This window comes from Gopherus flavomarginatus, chromosome 8 (assembly GCF_025201925.1).
Source record: "Gopherus flavomarginatus isolate rGopFla2 chromosome 8, rGopFla2.mat.asm, whole genome shotgun sequence".
NCBI classification, from domain to species: domain Eukaryota; kingdom Metazoa; phylum Chordata; order Testudines; family Testudinidae; genus Gopherus; species Gopherus flavomarginatus.
The window spans coordinates 41,490,088-41,513,389 of NC_066624.1; the positions used below are offsets into that span (position 1 = coordinate 41,490,088).

General features: G+C 45.1%; 1 protein-coding gene and 1 long non-coding RNA gene across 4 annotated transcripts in view; one reads left to right on the forward strand and one right to left on the reverse strand.

Annotated features, from left to right (window-relative positions):
- Nucleotides 1-21,458, forward strand: part of LOC127056500 (uncharacterized) — a 29,514-nt gene extending 8,056 nt beyond the window's left edge. The window contains exons 2-3 of one of the 2 annotated variants that reach the window (XR_007775828.1): nt 15,558-15,711; nt 20,417-21,458. This is a non-coding gene — a long non-coding RNA (uncharacterized LOC127056500). The remainder of the gene's footprint in view (nt 1-15,557; nt 15,712-20,416) is intronic. The other variant, XR_007775829.1, reaches the window with a different exon arrangement.
- Nucleotides 1-23,302, reverse strand: part of LOC127056468 (H(+)/Cl(-) exchange transporter 5) — an 87,852-nt gene that overhangs the window by 53,312 nt on the left and 11,238 nt on the right. The gene's annotated exons all lie outside the window — the stretch shown is intronic.

Genomic DNA, 23,302 nt, shown 5'->3' on the forward strand with positions numbered 1-23,302 from the left:
CAAAAATGATTACTTAGAGTGGGTTGAGGAAATCTGAGGACTGTAAGAAGTGTGGGAGTTGCTCCACTGCACCTCTCTCAAAAACTGACATTCTTCAACCCCAACCCAATACACACCACATTACTGGACAATTTTTTTCATTTTTTTTTTTTATATATATATAACGTGGACCACACACACAACCAGTTTCCCAACAATGCACCTGGATGGTCAGCTGGAGTTTTTGCCTCAGTGATAAGACTATCAGTTTAGTAAGCTATCCAATGCCTTTAAGAAAAGTTCTGGCAGTTTTCCCAACCACAACTACTTGACGTGGGCTGCTTTTAATCCCCAGGTATGAGCACATTTAAACAAAAATCAAGTGGGAATTCATTTTCCAAGTGCTTAAAGAAAACAAATGACAGCAGAGAGAACAGAAAGGGTTGTTCTGATGGAAGAATGAGGGAAAAGGACAAATAAATATCAGAGCTTGGTAGTTCCCCTACAAATAGATCAAGAGGTGGTTATCTTACGGAGATCCTTTACCCGCTGACCACAGTTAAATGCAACTCAAGATTCACCTGGAGTCCTATGGATTTTAGCAGGATCAGAGTTTCCAGAAAAATTTATCACCAGGGACTAGAGTTGTTTCTATGAAAGAGGCATTTCAAAAAACTTGTTACTATTCTCTCTCGCATACTCCTACATTAAAGTTGTAATGAAAGCAAAGGCCATGTCTACACTTACAGTTTTGCAGCGCTGGTAGTTACAGCTGTGTTCGTACAGCTGTGTAGGGCCAGCGCTGCAGTGTGGCCACATTTGCTGTACCTGCAGCTCTGTTGGGAGTGGTGCATTGTGGGCAGCTATCCCACAGAGCACCTCGTCCCATTTTGGCGCAGTGGCTTGTGGGAAGGGGAAGGAAGTGTGCGGGACTTTCCGCTTCCTGTTCCAATGCCCCGTGGTGCTTTGCTGCATATTCCGAGCAGTTTGGCGGCATTGTGAGTCTGCAGCGCGATTTCTGAGATTTCTGTTACAAATGGAGCCTGAGCTGCTGAGGACCTTGCTGATGAATGTTGCCAGCACATCACGCATGGCAGTGGAGCTATTCCTTCAGCTGCAAAGTGACAGTGAGGAGTCAGACGACGATATTGAAACGCCTGACGCTCAAGACACTCAATTGCTTGTGGCAGTAACAGACGTGCTTAGCACTGTGGAACGGCGCCTTTGGGCTCGGGAAACCAGCACTCAGTGGTGGGATCACATCGTCCTGCAAGCATGGGATGATAAGCAGTGGCTGCAGAACTTTCGGATGAGAAAAGCCACTTTCATGGGACTGTGTGCTGAGCTCGCCTCTACCCTGCGGCGCAGGGACACGAGATTGAGAGCTGCCCTGCCAGTGGAGAAGTGGGTGGCTATTGCAATCTGGAAGCTGGCAACTCCAGACAGCTACCGATCGGTGGCGAACCAGTTTGGAGTGGGAAAGTCCACCGTTGGAATGGTGCTGATGCAAGTTTGCACAGCCATTAATCGCACCCTGCTAAGAAGAACTGTGACTCTGGGGAACGTGCAGGACATTGTGGATGGCTTTGCAAAAATGGGTTTCCCTAACTGTGGAGGGGCAATAGATGAGATGCATATTCCTATTCTGTCCCCACCCCACCTGGCATCAGAGTACGTTAATTGCAAGGGGTATTTCTCCATGGTTCTGCAAGCGCTTGTGGATCACCGTGGGCGTTTCACTGACATTTACTCAGGATGGCCTGGAAAGGTGCATGATGCACGCATCTTTCGGAACAGTGCCCTGTTCAGGAGGCTGAGGGCCTGGACTTTTTTCCCAGACCGCAAGATCACAGTAGGGGACGTCGAAATGCCCACTGTGATCCTTGGAGACCCCGCTTACCCCTTAATGCCATGGCTCATGAAACCGTATACAGGAAAGCTTGACAGGAGCAAGGAGCGGTTCAACTACAGGCTGAGCCGGTGCAGAATGACTGTGGAGTGTGCTTTTGGCCGTTTGAAAGGGCGCTGGAGGTGTCTTTATGGGAAGCTAGATTTCGGGGAAAGCAGCATCTCCGCTATTATATCTGCGTGCTGTACCCTCCATAATATTTGTGAAGGGAAGGGTGAAAGATTCAGTGAGGAATGGACCTCCGAGGTTCGACGCCTAGAGGATGAATTTGCACAGCCAGAGAGCAGGGCTACTAGAGAGGCCCAGGAAAGGGCTTCAAGAATTAGGGATGCCTTAAGGGAGCAATTTGATGCTGAGAGCCAACAGTAATGTTTGGTGCCTTTGCTGTGCTCCTTTCTACCTTGGGGCACAATATTTACCACTTCCTGCAATAATAAAACGTATTGTAAAAGCCATAAAATCCTTTATTCAAAGTACAGTACATAAAAGGCCAGGGGGTTAGGGTGGTGGACTGTACATTCAGAGGTTTGAATATGTTCTGTTTGGATTACTGTTCAATGTCTGCTGCACTTCAGGATTACTATGCTGCAGAGTAATGGGGGTGGAGTGCACAGGGTAAGAATTGTAGTTATCAGGGCTGGTAGGTGATCGTACAGGTGTTGGGGGCAGCTGGGGGTAATAAGAAACTGGTTGCTGGAGAAAGGTGTTTTGTGCAAATATTGGGGAACAAGAAAGAGAGCTTTGGGAGGGGTGTGGGTTACCACAGTACAGATCTGCCTGCATGGCTACGAGAGACTTGAAAGAGTCAGTTTGGCGAGCCAGGAGGCTTATCATCTGCTTTGAGGTTTTTTTGGTAGCCAATTCCTTTCTCCTGCTTTCTGTTTGCCTCCACTCAAACATTTTCTCTCTCCATTCCTGCGTCTTCCTACTTTCTCTGTTGTAGTGAATCATAACTGCTTTGATCAATTCTTCTTTTGATTTTCACGGATTTTTTCTCAAGTTCTGCAAGCGACGTGAGGCCGGTGATCCGGCTGCATTAGTCAAGGTCACTAAAAAAAAAACAGATAGAAACATGCAATACACAGAGGCGACACTGTTTATTATCACACAGTGAAGGAGTTTTTAGACTTTTTGTAGCATCCTTCCCACATACCTAACATAACACAGAGAGGCCAGGGAAGCGAAGGCATGGCGAGCAATGGGGTGAGTGTTTCTGCCCCGACTGCACCTGGGAGGGGGAATTGACCGATGGGTCACTGGGGTTTATCTGCACTGGGTACAGGAGGTAGCTGGTGTCCTGCACAGGGGACAGTAGTGAACAGGAAGGTGGCGAGCTGCTGGCGGGGCGGGTGGCGGTCCGCGTAACTGCCGGCCTGCTGGTGAGGGGGGAGGAAACGCACAGCTGAGCTGGTTGCCTGCTGGGAAGGGGGGGGAGAGACCGGAGCGCACTGCGGAGCTGGCTGCCTGCTGGGAATGGGGGGCAGAGACCGGAGCACACCGCGGGGCTGGCTGCCTGCTGGGAAGGGGGGGGGGGGAAGAGACTGGAGCGCACCGCGGGGCTGGCTGCCTGATGGAAAGGGGGGGGGGGGGGGAAGAGACCAGAGCGCACCGCGGGGCTGGCTACATGCTGGAAGGGGGTGGGGAGACCGGAACGCACCACGGGGCTAGGGGGGGACCGCGAACCTGGCGCCCTGCACTCAGGTATCCCTAAATTCTCAACAGGGTTTCCTACTGCCAGATATATCACTGCTGCGTGTTACCTGGCAAGAGAGGATCTTCTACAGCAATGTGGATTCCGCCCTGGCCCCTATGCAGCTTGCCTGTGTGCAGCCATGGTCCCCCCACCCCTCGCTGCACAGTGGATCGGACGAGTTAGCCTGACTGGGACAAGGACCACGGTGGCTCTCCCTATAAACTTGCAAAAGCACATTGCCCACGCTCTGGCTGCAACTTTTCAAGAGATTACCGAGGCAGATTACAGAGACGTGATAGAGCAAATCAATGGGCTATTCCACGTTTAGGCATGCATGCAGGCAGCCATAACCCCAACCATCCTCTCCCAAAACATAAAAATCTGCTTACCCCGAGCACGCTCCTCAGCTTCTTCCTCATCAGCAACTTCCAGCTGCTGCGACTGGCTAGCCTCCTCCTGGCTTGAGGAGAGCTCCTGGCTGCATGCCTCCTGGGACTCCGGGGTGTCTCCCTCCATGCCAGTAGCCTGTCAGCTTTCTCTACACCCTCCCCCACTTCTCCCTGCTCTGAACTCTCCATCGTGCTCCTAGGATTGGCAGTGGGGTCACACCCAAGTATGGCATCCAGCTCCTTGTAAAAACGGCAGGTTGTGGGGGCAGCTCCTGAGCGGCGATTTCCCTCACGGGCTTTGCAGTAAGCACTCCTCAGCTTTTATTTTGACCCTGCACTGCTACGCGTCCCGTTCATGGCCCCTTCTCAGCAAGGACTGTGATATACCATAATTTCTCCTTCTGGAGCGCAGCTGTGCTTGCACAGCTTCCTCACCCCAAACACTGATGAGGTCCTGCAGCTCGGAATTGTTCCATGCTGGGGCTCGTCTGGGGCGTGGAGGCATGGTCGCTGATTGATTGAATGATTGATTGCACTCCACACCTGGCTGAGCAAACAGGAAGGGGATTTTTAAAATTCCCGGGGCATTTAAAGGTGGGGTCAGCTGAGCCCAGGGCAGTGGAGTGTGCATGATTACCAGAGAGGCTTCTAAGGTATGCTGGGATACCTCCTTATACCCCGGAGGTCAATAAAAGCGCTGGTGGGCGTCCACACTTGCTGACCAGCACTGGATCACCAGCGCTGGAATCCCTACACCCGAGGCTCGACCGGGTGTACAGCCGGCGCTGCAACCAGGGAGTTGCAGCGCTGGCCGTGCTTTGCAAGTGTGGCCACATCCTAAGTTGCAGTGCTGGTGAGGGGGTTACAGCGCTGCAACAACTCTCTAGTGTAGCCATGGCCAAAGACATTGGCCTTTGTGTGAAATGTACCGTTATCTCATTCAGGATCTGCAGTAGAACAGAAAGATTAGGAAAATTAAGGCAGCACTGTCAGCAGAGTGTAGAGAATTTGGGACTAGGAGCCAGAACGCTAGAGTTCTATTCCTACCTGTGAAAATGACTCCTTTTCTGGCTTTGGGCAATTCGTAATTTCTCCATCTCAGTTTCTCCATGGGTAAAATGGGAATAATGCTTATTACTTCACACAAAAGTGCCAAGGATGAGTTGTTCTTTAACTATGCACTGGTATTAAAGAGATCATCCTGACCACACTAAAATGAATTGTTTCACCAATTCAGGTAGTCCATGTTAAATCAGAGTGCTTTCCAAACTCGTTTGCTATAGCTGCTCTCCCCCTCCAGGAATGGTGGAGGAGTTCTACACTGGGATAGAGCCTTGCTTGTGGTTAGAACCTAACAGTAATAATTCTGACAATCAATGACATTTTGCAATATCTACCAGTAGTCTCTAGACACAGAAATAAAGCCAAATTCATTGAGCTTCTGACCTCATTAAGGATCTGAGCCTACCCCTCTAGAAGTGAATGGCTTAACGGAACATTCAATTTAGTCACATTTTGTCTATTCTTCAGATTAAAACCATTAGTACACCTGAGATTAGAAAACCCATCTTTCTTCCTCACCACCATCCATCTTATTTACGTTGTGCCTAGTCAGTTACATCATTTCCCCGATGGCAGTCATTCATCCTCCTGCCTTGCACTTACCTCACTAGAAAGAAAAATCATGTTGGAGCACGATTTTAAGAAGGTGTGTTAAGAAAATATTAAATATGAATTTGCAGTCAATGAAGACAGGGACTATCACGTTTAACATGTGACCTGAATATGGGTCAATTCTATTGGCAACTTGTTAAACAATGGTCCCAATTTTCACTGGCTGCAATGTCATGTTTAACATCATGTTAGTTAAGGTGACTTCTCATGGCTGTGTTGTAGTCTAACAGGACTGAATTTTCTTGCACTTGGTAGATTACAATTGCTTTCCCCACCCCTGATTTGAATCCTGACCCACATTTCCTCTAGTATGTCACAGAAAGTTTGCTGGATTTAATATTTAGATACTAAGAAGTTTTAAGCTGAAGTAAATATTTAATATTATGCAAGAGTCTACTCTACAAAACACATCATTCCTTTTTTCCCCTTCATGTTTAATTTTCTTTTGTAACTCCCCTTACTTCCATGCAGAACTATGATCAATGGACCTTTTGTTTCGTTAGCAAGTATGTAAACAATGACCAAGCTTCTTTGCTAATACTGTAATTGAGAACCCTGGATAACTGGAAATGACTGTATCTTAAAACCAATTTAAATACTTCCCTCTCCATTTTATGAAGTTTAAAAGTAAAAGTTCTCATAGATTCTAGGGTCAGAAGGGACCAATGTGATCATCTAGTCCGATGATCTAGGGTCAGAAGGGACCAATGTGATCATCATCCTGTGTTAGATTTTGTCCTAGTGATCCAGCTAAAATTTCTTCTACCTGCAACACTGTGCATTGTTCTGTGTTGTAGCGGGCTGCTGCCTTCCATATTTATTAGATCAGACTAGTCAACAGCCTTCTAAAATCATGAACACTGGCCAGTTTAGGCACAAAATTTGCTCACCACAATGATGATGAAAGAAATAATATTTTGCTCACACATCAAAGTTAGCTACAAGACTAGCATGTTGCAAGGCTGCCATACATAAGTAGTTTGCAAACCATTATGGGATTGTTTGAGAGCACAGGCACTGCAACCCAGGTCTGATCAAGTATTACAGTTCATAACGTACATGTACGAATCAGACCTCTTGCAATAGCTGAGGTCAATGGGAAAGGAGGAGAAAAGGTAAAGGGAGTTAAATTGTGAAAATGTCCAGAGACAGACAAACTCACAGTGAACATTAAATATTTTCTGCACCTAAAATTTCAAATGTACCACAAAGTTTTTTCCTGCAGATTCACCTTCTTTGCATTAATATCCAACATCAATTGGCAAGAGATTCACTTGTATTTAGCAGATGTATATGCAGATTAGATCCAACATCAGTTTCCTGACAAGTTGCCAATGTGCTTTTGGTGTATTTAAGTTTTATTACGCCAACCCACGTAAATCTTTGACATTAAAGACCAAGTGACAAGGACCTATGTGAGTTTAAAAAAGCCAGCCTTTACTAGTCTAAAAACAAAAAAAGATCCAGTGTAGTTTATTTTAGGCCTCATACCTAACAAGGCAGAACAGAGTTGCTAGGTGACATTTCTTTAACATTGTCAGTCACACCTGGGATTCATTTGGCTGCAATAGTATTGATTTAATACTGAACTTCCAGGTTCAAACACATTCACCTGGAGCAGGGGGGTTCCCAAACTAGGTTCACAGCTTGTTCAGGATAAGCCTCTGGTGGGCCGCGAGACGCTTTGTTTACCTGAGCATCCAAAGGTACAGCTGCTCTCAGCTCCCAGTGGCCACGGTTCACCGTTCTTGGCCAAAGGGAGCTGCGGGAAGTGGTGGCCTGGCCTGGCCTGCACCATTTCCCGAGGCACCCATTGGCCGGGAACGGTGAACCACAGCCACTGGGAGCAGCCGCACCTGCAGACGCTCAGGTAAACAAAGTATCCCACAGCCCACCAAGCGCTTACCCTGAATGAGCCATGAACCACATTTGAGAACCCCTGATGTGGAGCATTTCTCACCACTTAGGGGAGGGTCTCTTGTCCAATAGCCCCAGGCAACCAAAATATAATTCTTGTGACCTGGTTCTACCAATGTGGACTGATGAACTGGCTCCTCCTCCTCTTCAGTCAAACACGACAGAAATCAATGAGATTTCTCAAGTGTTTTTCAGAGCTGTTACTCGTATTATCACACTCTCCATTTGAAGACATCAACTTTTTGTCTTTAGTGAAGGGCAGGCGCCTACGCTGCTCCAACTGGGTCACTGCAAAAAATTAAAGAAATTATTTTCCATGAACTGAATGTCACCAACACAGACTGATAGGATGTGGCTGGCATTCCTCAACAGGCTGAAAAATACACTGAAAGCAGGGACTGAAAGACAATGGCTCCCAAGACAGTCCTGAGGTTACCACAGGCAGACCCTCCCACATAGCTTCGTTCCACCCATCACCCAACGAAAATACTTCTCCCACATGCAACATACACTGAAGACTTAAAAGATCTGGCATGTGATCTGGAGTGAATTAGCCAATCTTGGGAGACCAGAATCTCTTATGCTACTTAGTTTTGTGGGCATTTTTGGAAGGAGGGTACTGATTACCTTGTGCCCTGTCCACAAAGCTAAGTAACATAATAGATTCTGGTCTCTTATGAGAATGATAGTTTAATATATATATATTTTAAGCTATGCCAAGAAGTAGGTGGCTGGAGCTAGAAAATGTGTATGGTTGAAACACTGAATAAGTGTGCCAAATAAAAAAAAAAGCAACCAGTCTGGGGCAACATCCCACTCAGCTCTTTCCTGGCCCTGCATCTACATTGCTACACTGACAATATCTGTTTCCCATGTCTAAAGGCTTTTACTCCCACTTCAAACCCACTTTTAAGCTGCTAACGACTTGCACAAAAAAAAATCCAGTTTGCTGGACAATTCCAAAAATGATTCTAATTGAGTATCTGGTGGCCAAACACTTTATCAAGGCTTGTAAACATGTATTTCAGATTAGTTTTTACATTTTTCTGGCTAAATCCTCTTGTCTGTAATGAAGTTTCCATTCTAAAGGACACAACCAATAGCTTCTCTCCCACTTGTAGGCAGTGATGGCAATCATGGAAGTCACTCCGGACAATCACAGAAGTCACTCCGGACAATCACAACAACTATTTATAACATTCACACGCAGAAAAAAGCCAACAACTTTGCCGATGATGTCTCAAAACTCTACAATTACATGAAGATTAGTAGTTTCTTGTTTATCAAGTTTCCAGGGAAGATGAGACCTTACTTCCTTGACTTTATCCTGCTGTTCACTTAATTCCTATTGCAAAAGGAGTAATAGTTTCTGAAGACTGGTTATTCCTCTCCATTTTCCATTAAAATAATTGCATCAGCATTAATGTACTAAGACAAGATCAGAGACAAAGTGATTCATCTTCACAACATCAAAGTCTTGGAAGGTCTCAAATTGCTTCTTTCTACTTCTGAAGGCAAAGTTTATTAAAGTAGCTCTCAACTGAAATTGCACTAGTGGATGCATTACTTAAATGCCCTAGAAGAAGAGTTCTAGGAACCAAGAGAACCCTACAGACCAAGGTAATATTTATTGGAAGTACATAGGTTGCTTTCTCCCTTTATTAGAATGGCACATAGTAGTGAAAGTATCACAGGTCCACAACAACAACGCAGTAGTCTAGGTTGAACAGTGTTATATCTGTGTTTCTATGACAACTAAATTTCAAGAGTTTGCAACTCTGCAGTCAATTTGGCCTGATATTGACAATACACTCCTGTGTATTGCATGAAACAGATGAGTCACTATGAAATAAATCAACGAGAATAAAAATGTTCCTGTTTCATTTAATTGCTCAAAGATATTCATTCAGTTTGACCATAAATCCATTACCAGGTTCACTAATCATCATAGCAATGTGTGTTTTTAAATCAAAGTTTACTCCCTACCCTACAACCCAGTTTCACTTGATACATTCAACTGACATCCCAGCAGGGGTTCATCACAATACTATCTGATGCAGCATACTGAGATTATAAACAAGGTGGTGATAGCTTTGCTACAAGCAGAAAGAATCTTGGGATGCAGGAGAGGAAGCTCCTAAAACTGAACAGTCTTCAAGGCAAAAAGGAATAAAAAATAATAATACTGGCCAAGTACGCTTTCCATACAAGTTATTTTTTTCAGAATTACTGCGATCTGAAAATACCCTTTAAATATTTTTATTAGCTCTGTTGAAATCTAAGCTTCGAGTTTCAAGTGTCAAGGATCACTATGTATGTTTAAATAAACAAACTTTAAAAAAACTTGTTAAATTTAAAGAGCCTTGGAATTCTAGTTATCGAGGGTTTCCCATTTCCAAAATACATCACTGCAATGTAAAATGACATGCTGCTGCTTTGCAAATTCAGTCACGCAGAGAACCATTTCCAGCCAAGCACTAGGAACAGCAAAGGTTGAAGATTACTACTTAAATATTTGTTTTACAGCATCTTCCATGAACTCCAATCAGGATTGGGATGGAGCTCCATTATACCATACACTGTAAACAGTTATATGATAGGGTCTGTGCCCCAAAGATGAAGGATGAATTGCAAGCCTAAGAGATGATTTTTTTTCCCTCTTCAAAATCAAGGAAATTAATAATTATTTTTCCACAGTCAAAGCTTTAAAGTCAAGAAATCCAAACCTGCTACAGCCATGATAATTCAGATGTGTTGCACATGTATATTTCTCTGTTTAGATGTGATTCTGACTGTATTCCTGTTAGTAAAGAAGTATACCACAAAATATACCGGAAGTGCAACGAGGCAGAGTTAACTGCTGTAGGAACCTTAACTTTTGCATTCCCTGGCTTAAGATTGCATAATTAGAAATCTTAAATGTTACATTTAAAGTTTGTTGCATTAAATTATTCTATTGGCAGTGGAAAGGGGCAGGTACACTTGGCATGCTGGAGTTGAGAGTTGCCAAGACTTCCATGAACATCTTAGAAGTTTAGGTCAGTAACATAAAATACCACCTGGTCTCAATGTTGTACAAAATATCAGCTTGGAGGCAAATCATTTTATGCATGTATCTGCTTCAGTAAAATAACCATTAAGATCATCCTCTCTGGATTCTTCACATGACCAGCATATTTTGAAATTCATAATGATCACAGACAACATATACTGCAGGCTTTTAACCCTTAGAAGACTGTAAACATGCCCTTTGGCTGGCAGTCAGCAAGCACTTGTTGATGCAACGTGGGCTAGGAGAGAATTTAAGAGGGATATTTTCAAAGGCAAAAAGGGAAATTAGGCATCCAATTCCCATAGAATTATCAATGGGAACTGGGTGCCAAATTCCCATGTTTTCCTCCCCAACCAGAAATATGGTTGTAGGGGGAGATTTCCAGATGGTTGGCAAGAACCAGTGAGTATTAATAGAATTTCTCTCATAGGGATGGGATGGCTAACTATTTTAGGAAGAACTGCCAAGCGGAAATGAGAATTAAGTACAGACTTTTGCTGAATGCTTCTAACTAACCAGGCTTTGGGAGTGTTCTTTGCAAAAAAGATTAAAATTAGGGCTGTCAAGCGATTAAAAAAGTTAATCTTGATTAATCGTGTTCTTAAACAATAATAGAATACAATTTAAATATTTTTGGATGTTTTCTACATTTTCTACAATGTCAAACTTTAGAGCCTACAAATCAAATCAGTCCTACTTCTTGTTTAGCTAATGGCTCAGGCAAACAGGTTTGTTTATAGTTGCAGAAGATAATGTTGCCAGCTTCTTGTTCACAATGTCACCTGAAAGTGAGCACAGGCATTTGCACGGCACTATTGTAGCTGGAACCACAAGATATTTACATGATGTCCCTTGATGCTTCAACCACCATTCCAGAGGATATGCGTCCATGCTGATGATGGTTCTGCTTGATAACCATCCAAAGCAGTGCAGACCAAGACATGTTCATTTTCATCATCTGAATCAGATGCTACCTGCAGAAGGTTGACTCTCTTATTTGGTGGCTAGTATTCTGCAGTTTCCGTATCGGAGTGTTGCTGTTTCAAGACTTCTGAAAGCATGCTCTACACCTTGTCCCTCTCAGATTTTGGAAGGTGCTTCAGATTTTTAAATCTTGGGTCGAGTGCTGTAGCTATCTTTAGAAATCTCACATTGGTACCTTCTTTGCATTTTGTGAAATCTGCAGTGAAAGTGTTCTTAAAACAAACAACATATGCTGGATCATCCTCCAAGACTGCTATAACATGAAATATATGGCAGAATGAGGGTGTAACAGAGTAGGAGACATACAATTCTCCCCAAGGAGTTCGGTCACAAATTTAATTAATTCATTATTTTTTTAATGAACGTCATCAGCATGGACGCATGTCCTCTGGAACGAGGACTGAAGCATGAAGAATATGAATCTTTAATGCATCTGGCACGTAAATATCTTGCGACAACAGCTACAACAGTGTCATGCGAACACCTGTTCTCACTTTCAGGTGACATTGTAAATAAGAAGCATGCAGCATTACCTCCCATCAATGTAAACAAACTTGTTTCTCTTAGCAACTGACTGAACAAGAAGTAGGATTGAGTGGACTTGTAGGCTCTAAAGTTTTACATTGTTTTGTTTTGAGTGCAATTACGTAACAAAAAAATCTACATTTGTAAATTGCACTTTCATGATAAAGAGATTGCACAACAGTACTTGTATGAGGTGAATTGAAAAATACTCTTATTTTTACGGCGCAAATATTTGTACTAAAAATATAAAGTGAGCACTGTACACTTCGTATTCTAGGATGTAACTGAAATAGATATATTTGAAAAATGTAGAAAAACATCCAAAAATATTTTACAAATGTCAATTAGTATTCAATTGTTTAACAGTGCGATGAATAGTGATACTTTTTTTAATTGTGATTCATTTTTTTTTAGTTAATCACGTGAGTTAACTGCAATTAAGTGACAGCCCTAATTAAAATATTTTCCTCACTCTGAAATCCCTTTGGGATTACTTGATTTGCTAAAGATACCCAGAAATGCATCAGATCAGTCACACCTTCAGCAAACCAGCGGATTTCACGGTAGAAGATACTCTTATCCTGCAAATTAAAACATTCAGATCTGCACTGCCTCCTCACGAATAGATTAGTTACATGTCACTGCACACTTCCAGGGCACATCACAAACACTGTTCTTGCCCACAGATATTAGGGGTTGCCCATGCAACCAGAGGTCCCCAGGCCTCACCAGAACATATTTTATGGGAAAGAACACTTTGCAGGCAAATGACGTTAAAAATAGCAAGACAACTGATTGAAACAAAATGTGCTGTATGGGTAACAGAGTTTTAAACTCTGCAAACTGACGAGTCCACATCTTTTCCATTTAAGCAAGATCTTATACTCTAAAAGCACACATTCTCCACCATCTGTTATCCCAGGCCATGTGTCTGAGATCGACTTTCTATATTCTAGTACATAGATGATATTCTCTCTTCATTCACTTGTACCAATTATACTTTTCAGGTTACTTTGATGTGCCTGTTTTATCTGTCTTCCAAGCTCTCTTCTTCACACACATCCAATTATGCACCTCCATGTGTCTATAGAAACCCGTACTGCAGTCTGTCATGCTGTGCCCACTGCATCCCTTTTGAGTCATTCACTTGGCTTCACATGTCTAGACTGTGACCCAGGAACGCCTTGATACCAACTGAAGGGCACAGGGGATGCATAGGGTTGTACAGGAATCCCCTGGGTTGGAGAGCTGCATAATAGTTCAAAGGATGGCAGATGAGGTCTCTGCTAACAGCCAGTAGCCCACTGGTAACCATAATCATTGTGAAATGTCTATATGGATAATATTTAAGGAGTTCTGTGTCTATACTGAAAATTATGCTCTTAAGATCTTGGAGTTAGGACAGGTCACCAGGAGGTGACATATCTCAGATATGTTCCTTTCAAGCAGAAGATAATGGAGAGCTATCTCCTTGTCTGTCCATTTGGGTATGGTGTATTGTACACCTCACACTGTATGTCTTTTTGATACTGAGCCAGGTGTGTATTGAGAAATTGCAAAATGGTCTGACAGACCTTGGAGCGCAATGAGACTGAATCCTTCACCTAGGAGGCAAAGTAACAGCATGCTTGTCTCAGAAAGAAGGGTCACAACCTGCCTGGCTGTAAAGTGCTGCAGCGATTTTGAGAGTACTAGTCAGGAGGGTATCTTGTTTATTAGCGTAGGCTCTAGAATGCACATTATGATTTTATTTTATATGTAAATCATTTGTTTCCAATACATGCTGCTACTTGAATCGCTCTGATTTGTTCCATAAACTTCTCTCTGATTTCACTATAAACCAGTCTAACCACTATGAGTTCGGCAGAGCGGTGATCTGAGATGCAAATGGTTAACCGGGGTATTCCGCTTCTTTGGAAGCGGAAACTCTACGTATATTGTAGCTGTAAAGAGGCACAGGGGTTGGGCACTCCAGGCAGATGCAAGGAGGGCTTGAGGGTTGGAGTGTGCCTATCGTTCACCCGCAGAATGACAGTAGGGCCTGTGAGGTCTGGAGGGGCAGGCTTGCATTGCCCATAGCCACTGGAGTTGGGGAGGTGACCCCAGCAAGCACAAACAAGGATGCCTCATGCTAAGGGCAGGGAGTAGCATGGTGCCTCATAACCCTGGGTGCCCCCAGAAAGCATGTCTGTTTCGTCCGTGCCCCCCTTACTTACAGGACAAAACGAGAGTTTGAAGAGGAATTTGAATGAGAAGACGACAGTGGCTCAGCAGACCACAACTGGAAGGGCATGTTACGGGAAGGGAGCAGTGAGGAAGGTTCAGGGGTATAGTGCAGTAAGAGACTAAGGCCTGGTCCACACTAGGCAGTTAAATCGATTTAACGCTGTACCCGTCCACACTACCATGCACTTGAAATCGATTTAAAGGGCTCTTTAAATCAATTTCTGTACTCCTACAAAACGAGAGGAGTAACGCTAAAATCGATATTACTATATCGATTTAGGGTTAGTGTGGACGCAAATTGACATTATTGGCCTCATTATTTTACAGTAGCTACCCACAGTGCACCGCTCCAGAAATCGACGCTAGCCTTGGACCACGGAAGCACACCACCGAATTAGTGTGCCTAGTGTGGACGTGCACAATCGACTTTATAGTATCTGTTTTATAAAATCGGTTTAAGCTAATTCGAATTTATCCTGTAGTGTAGACGTACCCTAAGGGTTTGTCTTCACTACTGGGAGATTGATGCTGCTGCAATCGATGCAGAGGATGTCTATTTAGTGGGTCTAATCATGCTTGGAAGTGCCCCTCTTATGGATTTGCTGGTAACTGTGTGTCTCTTACTACACACACTGCGGGTGAAGACAAAGAATTTGATATTGGTGGTAAATATGTGCAACATGCATGATTTTTGGCAAAAAAAATCTTTGGTACAGTCTAGGAGCGGTAACAAGAAAATCCTATGAGATTTCTCAACTAGTACTTGTAGACAGGCTTAAAGCTTGTCACAGCAGAGAAAGCCTAACCAATCTAGACTGTTGTGGCCATTCTCCAGACTATCCAGATTTTTAATCATTTGATTTGACCTCAGTCCCAATTAGACTGGATAAATGTGGTTCCATTGTATTCAAAGTAATTCCAAATCTTAAAAGGGGATCAATAAGATGCATATTCAGTATAAATCATATTTCATAATGTTTCACTGCTGCACTATGGTAATCCTTATCTGTTATTCCTTACTGAATTATATCCAGTTTAAATGTAGGCTTTTTTTTTTTGTGGGGGGGGGAGAGAGCAGTCTTTTTTTTTTTTTTTAATATAAAGCACCATACAGACCATAATGCTGTTAAAAAATAAAAATAAATTAAATAAAAAAATAGCAAAGGATTTTCCCTTCACCAACACCACACTCACCCTTTTCTGTCACAGAAAAGGGTATTGATCTACTGATTCCACCAATATTCTCACTTCATCTGAAATCTACTGTAAACAGGTATTTCTGGATGCAGTTCTAGGCTGCCTGAAACTGTCCAAAGCGCTGCATTAATCCAGAAAAGACTTGGTCCTATGGTGTGAAAAATGGGTAAGTTCTGAGCATGGTATGTGGTTCATTTACAATGCTTATTTCTCTTAAAGAGCTTGCTACTAAAACTTGAGAAACCAATAAAGGGAAAACTGGACTGAGAACACGGCTGTAGTCAGAACTTGATACAAGGAACAAAGATTGAATAAAACCCTTCAAATATAGCGATACAGGAAGTTGCCTATTTCCAACCAGCCAGATGTAGATACAGGTATGTACGGTATGTCTACACTGCAGCAGGGAGCGAGTCTCTCAGTCCACATACATAGACCTGCACAAGGAGGGCTCCAGCTAGCAAGCTAAAAATAGCAGTGTGGATGTTGCAGCTCTGATGGAGACTCCGAGTCAGGTAGACTTCAGAGCCCCAGCTGCTGCCCGAACGGCGACATCCACATGACAATTTTTAGCCCACTAGCTCAAGCTAAGCTAGCATGAGTCTGCTACCCAGGCTGGGAGGCTCGCGCCCCACTGCAGTGTGGATGTACCCCAAATGGCTCCCATTGCTGTAGTACCTGGTGCAATCGGTGGCGCTCTTCTTTTGACTGCAATGGAAATACTGAGGCACTGTTACGCAAGTGAATTAAATCCAGTCAATTGACTTTTAAAACTGGACTTCTGGCACAGACAAAGCAAGCTCTATAGAACAAGGATACAAAGTATTAAAAGCAGAAATGATGTACAATCCTTGGGGAAGAAAGGAAGGCATTCCTTCATCTTGCTCTTCAGCACACCTCCCTCCCTAAAGCCAATTACAGAGGCATCCAGTCCTTGGTCAGAAGACCAGAGGATGCTATATGGAGCAATGGTGGGCAACTTGTGGCCCACATGCGGCCCAACAGATAATCTGATTGCAGGCCATGAAACATTGTGCTGACATTGACCACAGGGACATGCTGACCGCCGCTTCCCGCAGCTCCCATTGGCCAGGAATGGTGAACCATGGCCACTGGGAGCTGTGGGGGGCCGTGTCTGCGGACAGTCAACATAAGCAAAATGTCTCGCATCCTGCAATCAGATTACCCCGATGGGCTGCATGCAGCCCACGGGCCACAGGTTGTCCACCACTGATATGGATCCTTGAAGATTTAAGGCTTGGGGGCAAGAAGCTATGCACGCACCCCAATGTCACAAACAACCAGGTGTTCAAAATCAAACCAGATATATTTCAAAGAAAAAACTGACGTTACTTGCGATGACTGATGGTGGCTAGGTACTGCTCACCTCACTACAGCAAGCACTGAGAAGTATTAATGCTTAAGATACTAATTTGTTTTAGTTCTGACACTTGTAAGAGGTTTGCCTACAGAACTGTTTAAGAACTGTACAAACTTCCACACTGTGTGACAATAATGGGCCCATAATATATTCCAGTAAAACAGATGATGAGATTTCCAAGTCCCTGTATTAACCTTACATGCCAAATGCCCAAATTTACCTTATTGGGATTAGTTTGTATCAAGTAGTATACTCACAGGCAGTGGCAGCTCCAGGCACCAGCACTCCAAGCAAGTACCTGGGGCGGCAAGCCGAGAGAGGCGCTCTGCTGGTCCCTGCAAGGGCAGCAGTCGGGCTGCCTTCAGCGGCATGCCTGCAGGAGGTCCGCCGGTCCCATGGATTCCGCAGCAACTCGGCGGCGGGTATGCTGAAGCCGCAGGACCGGCAGACCTCCCACAGGCATGCCGCCGAAGGCAGCCTGCTTGCCAAGCTTGAGGTGGCAAAAAATCTAGAGCCTCCCCTGCTCACAGGGGTCTTTTTAGAAACTGCCTCATCTGTTTTGTCTTTGATCACTTTCCAAACTATGTTTGAGAAACCCGAAAAACTCCATGAAGTACTGGGTTGCGGAATGGAAGACACTGGGTTGCAGCGGCTCTGGTCAGCACCACTGACTGGGTCGTTAAAAGTGCCGTCGGTGGTGCTGCAGGGCTAAGACAGGCTAGTTCGTACGTGTTCCGACAACACTGCGCCTCAGAAGCGGCCAGCAGCAGGTCCAGCTCCTGGGGCGAGGGGGGTTTATGGGGCTCCGCATGCTGCTCCCACCCTGGCTATGAATCCACTCTGCGCTATGAAAGGCCTGCCAATCAATATTTCAAAGGTGAATAACTAAGAGCATGGTGCAAAATAATTATACACGTTGTGTATCCCATTCCAAGACTTGCCATTAGACAATGAAATCTAACTACCAACAGTTGATAAGTGTCTCCAAATGTGACACCTTCTACTCTACCAATGGCCTGTTACTACTTAATCTAAGGTACTGCCACTCTGATCTTGCAAATATAAATTCTTGCTGTCTCTGCCAGGCCTTCCATACATTGATCCACATCTCAGACACTGCTGAATGCAAAATAGGAGATTACAAAGAGGTATTAAGGAGAGTGGGTGATTTGGCATATGATGTATGGGAATACGCAAGACTCCAAGCTGGAGCTAAAAAGTTTGCCTTCTACTGTAGTCTGGCACCTGGTTTATTGGTGGTTTTGAGGGAGAAGGAAACCAGCTGGATTAGTTTTAAAACCAACCTTATGGTAACATCAGCTGCTAAAAAACTTTTCCTTGCATTCCGGACTGAATACATACAAAGAACAGCATAATGAGAGAACACAGCCTCTTGCAAAGATGGATTTTTAAATGAAAAGTTAGAATTTACTTTACCCATTTCCTTGAAGACTCACTTCTTCCAAGACACCTACAAGAAGTTGCCCAGATAGTAATGGCTAGGTAGTGGGGCAACTGGGTATATGGGATGTGTGTACGTATATATATAATGTATATATATTAATTGTATCCCTGTCTTACAGCCTTAATATGGCACATTGTGATGTTTCACTCCATATTCTTTATTAAAATATGCTTATGATATGAACATAACAGATGTTCTTTATGCAAGATAGGTCTTGTAAAATATAATTGAAAAGGTTACAATTTACTGAATGTTATTATCCAATTTGTATGCCTGTATCATTTCTGTATCTGAAGTTAGGAATATTAACTATGTATCTGTATTTCAACTATGCTACTTCGGGTGACACCCCACTGCTAACACTTCAGGTACAAGAATGAAAAAGCTAGACAGGGCTGATGACCTATCAGTGAGGACAATGGACTATGAAAAGGCTTGGCCTTCCTGCAGACCTCCATACTGCCAGTGTGGGCTTGGCTACACTTGAGAGTTGCAGCGCTGGTGGTGGCTTTACAGCGCTGCAACTCACTCACCATCCACACTGGCAAGGCACATACAGCGCTGCATCTCCCTGGTTGCAGCGCTGGTTGTACTCCACCTCGACAAGAGGAATAAAGACTATAGCACTGCTGATGCAGCGCTGCCCCACCAGTGTGGCCATCAAAAGCGCTGTTATTGGCCTCCAGAAGTATTCAGAAGTATTCCAGAATGCCTGTTTTAGCCACTCTGCTCATCAGTTCGAACTCTACTGCCCTGGCCTCAGGTGACGAACCATCAGACCGACCCTTTAAATTCCCCGGGAATTTTAAAAATCCCCTTCCTGTTTGCACTCCACACCTGGCTGAGCAAGCAGTGAATCTTTCCAGGTGACCATGCCTCCACGCGGCAAACGAGCCACAGCATGGAGCAATGGCGAGCTGCTGGACCTCATCAGTGTTTGGGGGGAGGAAGCTGTGCAGTCCCAGCTGCGCTCCAGCCGTAGGAATTATGATACCTTTGGGCAGGTATCAAGGGCCATGATGGAAAGGGGCCATGATCGGGACGCGCTGCAGTGCAGGGTTAAAGTGAAGGAGATGCGGAGTGCCTACTGCAAAGCCCGCGAGGGAAACTGCTGCTCCAGTGCTGCCCCCACAACCTGCCATTTCTACAAACAGCTGAATGCGATACTTGGGGGTGACCCCACCACCACTCCAAGGACCACCATGGATACTTCAGAGTGGGGGGGAGGAGGAGGAAAGCAAGAGTGAGGGTATTGGGATGGGGGGAGACACCCCGGAGTCCCTGGAGGCATGCAGACAGGAGCTCTTCTCAAGCCAGGAGGAAGGTAGCCAGTCGCAGCAGCCAGTACTTAGTGGAGGACAAACAAAGAAGTGGGTTCCCTGTAAGCGGCTTTTATTTTCAGGATGGAAATTTTTCGGGAGAGGAGAGAGGGTTAGGGGTGCATGCATGCATGCCTAGATGTGGAATAGCCCGTTGATCTGGTCTATCACGTCACGGTAATCGGCCTCTAATCTCTTCAAAAGTTTCAGCCAGAGCGTGGGCAATGCGCTTGCACAGGTTTACTGGGAGAGACACTGTGGTTCTTGTCCCAGTCAGGCTAACGCGTCCGTGCCACTGTGCTACGAGGGGTGGGGGGCCATTGCTGCACACAGGCAAGCTGCACAGGGGCCAGGGCAGAAGCCGCACTGCAGCAGAAGACCCTCCCATGCTTCCCAGGTGACCCGCAACAGCGAGATATCTTGTAGGATAAACTCCTGTGAAAAATGTTGGGATAGTGTTCAGTGTAGGTGCCCCCTGCAGCTGTTTGCTCTCCCCAACGCACTGAAACCCAGAGGACAGTATAGCCTTGAAACAATCAGTCCCCCTTACTCACCATTTCAGGGCTTCCGTGGGTTATATGCGCTCTTTGGAACGGGAAAATTATGCTATTGTGAAGACTGTTAACGTGCCCTCAAGTGTGGCGGAATTACTCTGTCTGGTATAAACAATGCTGCCCTTGTTAAGTGTTGCATTTTGCCTTTACAGATGCAACCTTGAGTTCTTGGCTGTCCGTGTTATCACCGGCTGAGAGACTACAAAACTTCCGGAAGAGACCGCAAAAAAGCAAAGACGACATGCTGCACTAAGTGATGCACCAATCTCTCACAGAGAATCAAAAAGTGCAGAAGTGGAGGGAGAGGGAAAGCAGGATCCACAAGGAGAAAACAGCGCACAGGAAGCAAAGCACGGAGAGGCTGGAAAGCATCCTGGAGCACCAAGCAGACTCTATTCAGGCACTCGTAGCCATGCAGGCGGAGCACTACCGCCCCCACCCTCCCCGCACTCCTTGTCCCAAAGCTCTCTCTCTTGTGCCCCCATGTCAGCTCCAATCCCCCTTCCTCAACATCCGGGTTCTTACCGCCACCAGCTGCCTCCAACACTTGTACGTTCACCAACTAGCCCTGAGAACTACCACCCTTACCCTCTGCACTCAACCCCCATCACCATACAGTATAGGCATCCTGAAGTGCAGCAGTCATTGCATAGCACTCCAGACAGGACATATTCAAACCTGTGACTGTACAGTTCCCCACTCCACCCCCTTGCCCTTTCAGATTCCAAAAAAGTTGTGTGTCTTTCAATAAAGTAACTCTCTTTTCAATCAATGAATTTTCGGCTTTGAAAACAGTCTTTATTATTGCAGAAAGTTAAAGATACCTTAGCCCAGGAAAGAAACAGGCACTGCAAATCAGCTTAGCAAACACAGATTCCTACTAACATTGTAACCACTGCACTTCACTCCCGTGCAAGGCACCAAATATTACTGTTGGTTTTCAGCCTCAAATTCCTCCCTCAAGGAATCCCTAATCCTTGCAGCCCTGTGCTGAGCCTCTCTAGTAGCCCTGCTCTCTGGCTATGCAAATTCAGCCTCCAGGCGTTGAACCTCGGAGGTCCATGCTTGACTGAATCTTTCACCCTTCCCTTCACAAATATTATGGAGGGTACAGCACACGGATATAACCGCGGGGATGCTGCTTTCCTCCAAGTCCAGCTTCCCATACAGAAATCGCCAGTGCCCCTTTAAACGGCCAAAAGCACACTCCACAGTCATTCAGTCGCCTGTAGTTGAAGTGTTCCTTGCTCCTGTCAAGGCTCCCTGTGTATGGTTTCATGAGCCACGGCATTAACGGGTAAGGGGGGTCTCCAAGGATCATAATGAGCATTTTGACATCCCCTACTGTGATCTTCCGGTCTGGGAAAAAAGCCCCGGCCCGCAGCTTCCTGAACAGGCCAGTGTTCCAAAAGATGCGTGCATCATGCACCTTTCCGGGCCAGCCTGCGTTAATGTCAATGAAATGCCCACTGTGATCCACAAGCACCTCGAGAACCATAGAGAAATACCCCTTCCGATTAACGTACTCAGATGTTAGATGAGGTGGTGCCAGAATAGGAATATGCGTCCCCTCTATTGCCCCTCCACAGTTAGGGTAACCCATTTGTGCAAAGCCATCCACAATGTTCTGCATGTTCCCCAGAGTCACGGTTCTTCTTAGCAGGATGCGATTAATGGCCCTGCAAACTTGCATCAACACGATTCCAACGGTCGACTTTCCCACTCCAAACTGGTTCGCAACTGATCGGTAGCTGTCTGGAGTTGCCAGCTTCCAGACTGCAGTAGCCACCCGCTTCTTCACCAGCAGGGCAGCTCTCAATCTCATGTCCTTGCACCGCAAGGTGAGGGCAAGCTCCTCACACAGTCCCATAAAAGTGGTTTTTCTCATCCAAAAGTTCTGCAGCCACTGATCGTCATCCCAGACTTCCATGACGATGTGATCCCACCACTCAGAGCGTTTCCCGAGCCCAAAAGCAGCATTCCATGGTGCTGAGCATGTCTGAATGCCACAAGCAATTTCGTGTCGTACGCATTACGCAACTCACTATCATTGTCTGACTCCTCACTGTCACTTTGGATCTTAAGGAATAGCTCAACTGCCAAATGTGATGTGCTGGCGAGACTCGTCAGCATACTCCTCAGCAGTTCAGGCTCCATTTCCCGCAGACCGAAATGGAACACAGAATTGCGCTGCACAGAAACCATGGAAAGATGGTGCCAAATGTGGATGGAAACACAGGGATTGCTGGGATGTGAAGCGATGCATCATGGGGCATTTGAACAGAAACCAGAATGACAAGCCCCCTCCACCCCCTTCCCACAATGCCAGAATGGGAAGAGGTGCTCTGTGGGATAGCTGCCATAATGCACCACTCCCAACACCGCTGCAAATGTGGCCACACTGCAGTGCTGGTAGCTGTCAGTGTGGCCACACTGCAGCACTTTCCCTACACAGCTGTATGAAGACAGCTTTAACTCCCAGCGCTGTACAGAAGCAAGTGTAGCCAAACCCTGTCTCATGGATACTGTAATACTACAATGTCAGGTGACTACAGTGTCAGGTGGTCTTGTCACCTGATACTAAATATTACCTGGGACTTGTAACATTCCATGGGAAGGGAAGGGGGGTAAAGTTTGGGAAACAAAGGATTCCCACTTTATGTAAATCCTATTTAAGGGTGGGGAGGAAAGCAAATGGGACTCCTTTCCATGGCCTGTCTACCCAAGAAGAAAGACTGCTAGAGCCACCCAAAGGGAAGGTGGGGGAGAGGGAGGAGGGGAAGGGGTCCAGACTGAGACGGATCCAGTCTGAAAAGGAATATAACCGGAACTTGGAACCACAGTAACTTTGCATCCTACCTAAAAATAACATTTAGGGTGAGAATTTACATTTTGTAACCTGTTTCTTAAATATATTCAGCTTAGCTTGTGTATTTTGCTTTACTTGGTCAGTAATCTGCTTTATGTCATGTCATCTCTTATATTTACTTAAAATTCACCTTTTGCTGTTAATCAACTTATTTCTTGTTTATAATATA